This window comes from Elephantulus edwardii, unplaced genomic scaffold (genome assembly GCF_000299155.1).
Source record: "Elephantulus edwardii isolate Elephantulus edwardi_28Jun2011 unplaced genomic scaffold, EleEdw1.0 scaffold00063, whole genome shotgun sequence".
Classification (NCBI taxonomy): Eukaryota; Metazoa; Chordata; class Mammalia; order Macroscelidea; family Macroscelididae; genus Elephantulus; species Elephantulus edwardii.
The window spans coordinates 4,732,736-4,736,606 of NW_006399813.1; the positions used below are offsets into that span (position 1 = coordinate 4,732,736).

Consider the following 3,871-nt stretch of genomic DNA (forward strand, 5'->3'; position numbering starts at 1 on the left):
TGTTAGCCATAATTTGCCATGATCCACACAGTCAAATGTCTTTGCATAGTCAATAAGCACAAATAAACCTTATTCTTATATTCTTTGCCCTGACATTGACTGTCAGTTGAGATTGACAGTCTCAATATTTTCTCCATCTATCATGATGTTGCTGAAGATTTTGTTTTCTTGACAATGAAATTCAATCCATATTGAAAGGTGTAATGAATAAGGTTGACAGAAGAAGAATTGATGCCTTTGAACTGTGGTGTTGGAGAAAAGGACTGAGTATCCCACAGACTGCCAAGGAACAAACAAATATGTCTTGGAGAAGGTGCAGACAGAATGACATTTGGAGGCAAAACTTCATCTCCCATACTTGGGTATGTTTCCAAGAAAGCTTATTTCTTGGAGAGGGACATCATGCTTGGAAAGATAGAGGGACAGCAAAGGAGAAGAAAACTCTCAACCAGGTGGATTGACATAGTGACTAGTGCATGGCCTTGAGTGTGTCAGAAAGTGTGAGGTTAGCACAGGACAGGACTAGGTTCAGATCTGTTGTTCATAGAGTTGCTATGAGTCATACATGACTCCATGATACCTAACAACATAATTTCAGCCCAAAAAATAATTTATGCCTTTGCATTGTGGTATTGGCAAAGAATACTGAGTATGCCATGGTCTGCCAAAAGTATAAACACGTCTGTACTGGAAGAACTGAGGCCAGAGAACTTCTCGGAGACAGGGATGATGAGACTTCTTCAGACATGTTGTCAGGAGGGCAATTCCAGAGGAAGATCATGTTTGGAAATGTGGATGGTCAGCAAAGAAGAGGAAGATCCTTAATGAGATGAATTGGCACAGTGACTGCAGCAGTGGGACTGAGCACAGCAGAGGCTCTGAAGATGGGGCAGGACTTTGTTCTCATAGGGTTGCCGTGAATATGTTCTCATAGGCATAGCTGACCACATTGCACCCAACCACGACAGCAGCCTAACAGGGCATAAGCACAGAAATGGGTTTGCTGGCTCATAGAATAGCTCTATTTCTAGCTTTTTGAGAAAACACCGTACCATTTACCACAGTCGTTGCACCATCTGACATACAAGCAAGAGGTCAGGCTTCCAATCTCCCCACATCATCACTAATGTTTCTTATTATCTGGTTTTTTTTTCCCAAATGTGCCATTTTAGTCATAGTTAGGTGGGGTTAGCCATGGTAAAAGGTTTGCAGTTTTTATTTGCATCTCTCCAGTGGTTCGTGATTCTCCTGCGATTGGACAGTCAACTGGATTGTCAGTGGTTTAAGAGAAAGATGAATCAGTCAGCTTGTGTAAATTTTCACAGCCTTGAAGTCTTGTAGGACAGTTCTACTCTATACTCAAGGGTTGTTTGTTATGAGATAGAATCTACAACTGTGAGCTTGTTGTTGTTAGGTGCTGTCGAGTCGCCAGGGACTCATAGCAACCCTATGCACAATAGCTCTGAATCCTGCCCTATCCTGATAGCTAGTAATTGAGACCAGCAGGGGAAACATGAGCAGTCTCCACCTGTGTGATTTACAATCTCTGAAAATCGCCTGGAAGGCCAGCTATGATTTCAGCTCTTAACCTGGTGGCAGTTGAGTGTGAGTACGGCAAAGCTTATTGCAAAGGTGGTGGTGGGGACGATTGTTAGGTGACATTGAGCTGGCGTCCTTATTTATGATCCAGCTCTCAGATGCTTAGCAAGTAATTAAGAGACCATGACTTGAGTAAGTTGCCCATTAGTCTTTAAATTGACATCTCTGCTCCTTGGAGAAGTCCTTGACAGTAGATTTTCCCAGTGCAACATATCTTTTGATGTCTTGATTGCTGGTACCAGGGCTGTTGATTATGGATCCAAGCAAGATGAAAGGGTTGACGGTGTCAATATTTTCTCCATCAAGCAAACATTCTTCTAGGTCATATAGCCCTGGTGTGTCCACTTGCCGTGCAGAGGTAACTCGTGGTTGCTGCAAAGCTGAACACTGTGACACTGATGTGTCAAATGTGTTAATGGTTACACCTGGCGGACAGTGTTTGGTGGAGCTCCCCGATTAAAACAAGCTTGGAAACAGGAGTGGCATCCACTTCCGTAATAGCTTGCCTCCGGAAACTCTATGAACCTGGAGAAAGGAGGGAAGTTACACAGGTGTTGAGGACTTTCGTTCATAGGGTCGCTATGAGTCACCTACGACTCGACAGCACTTAACAGCAACAACAACAACAGCATGATGTTGCCTCTCAGCCCAGTGCTGAGGATGTTTGTTTTCTTGAGGTTAAGAGGTAATCCATATTGAAGGCTGTAGGCTTCGATCTTCTACAGCAAGTGTTTCAAATCCTTCTCCCTTTGAGCAAGCAAGGTTGTGTCATCTGTACAACGCAGGTTGTTAATGAGTCTTCCTCCAATCCTGATGCCACTCTCATAACTATACACATGGACATCAACTGATGGTCTGCACAGGACAATAAAGTTTAGTTTTTTTTAAGGGAGCTCTGGTAGCCTAGTGGCAAGATACTGCACTGCAATCCCGAAGGCATGGGGTTTGAATCCATCAGATGTTTTGCTGGAGAAAGAGGGGCAATCTTCTCCTGTGCCAGTCGGATCTGATTCGATGGCACACAACAAGAAATTTTTTTAATTTATTTTATTACTTTTTTGTGTGTGTACCATCGAATCAGATCTGACTGGTACAGGAACAGATTGCCCCTCCTTCTCCAGCAGAGCATCTGGTAGATTCGAACTGCGTAACTCTGGGATTGCAGTGCAGCTTTTTACCACTTGACCACCAGAGCTCCCTAACAAGACATTTTTTTAAAGAGTTCAGCTTTTTAAATTATATGCTCAAGGTACAGATTAAATAGGTATGGAGAAAGGATATAGCCCTGATGAACTCATTTTTTTAATTTTAATTCATGCAGTGTTTTCTTGCTCTGTTCAACAGCAGTGTAGGGCCTAGGTCTAAGTCTCACGTGAACACCATTAAGTGTTCTGAATTCCCATTCTTCTCAGTGTTGACCATACTTTTGTTATGACCTACCTGGTCAAATGCCTTTGCCTCCTTAATAAAACACAAGTAAGCATTTTTCTGGTGTTCTCTGCTTTTAGGCAATACCCATCTGACATTAGTAACTTTGATGCCACACCTTTTCTAAATCCAGCTTGAATTTCTGGCAAGTCTTTGTTGATAAAGTGTTCCAGTCATTTTTGGATAATCCTCAGCAAGATTTTACTCACGTGATATTAGTACTATTTTTCATATTTCGTATTCTACTGGATCACCTTTTTTTCCTTTTCTTTTAAATGGAAACAAATATAGATCTCTTCCAGTTAATTTCCCAGAAAGCTGTAGTCAGAATTTCTTGGCACAGATTGATGAGCAAGTCCAGGGCTGCATCTGTTCGTTAAAACATTTCAGTTGATATCCCTTAAATTCCTGGGCAGTTAATTTTTGCTAATGCCTTCAGTATATCTTGAACTTTCTTCGTTACCTTTGGTTCTCAGTCATATGCTCTTTTCTGAAATGATTCCATGTCAGCCACTTCCTTTTGGTATAGTGACACTAGTGTTCATTGCCTCGTACCTATCTTGAAATGATTTTTAAATGCAGATGAGGTATAAGAGAAAGAAAATGAATGCCACCACAATGTAAGAAGCATAAAGGATGAAACATAGTGGGTAGCACAGGGCAGGCTGTGATGTGGCCAAGTGGTCAGTACTGTGGGTTTATCAAAGCAGGGACATGGAGATAATGAGGAGAACCAGGAGCACTTGAACAAGGCCTGTGCATCATTTACTCCTAATGATTAGCTTTGAAGGGCTCTCCCCCTACACACACACACACACACACACACACACACACACACACACAC

General features: G+C 42.1%; 1 protein-coding gene across 1 annotated transcript in view; it reads left to right on the forward strand.

The window, feature by feature from the left end:
• MFSD4 (major facilitator superfamily domain containing 4) overlaps window positions 1-3,871 on the forward strand; it is a 78,803-nt gene that overhangs the window by 27,479 nt on the left and 47,453 nt on the right. The window lies entirely within an intron of this gene.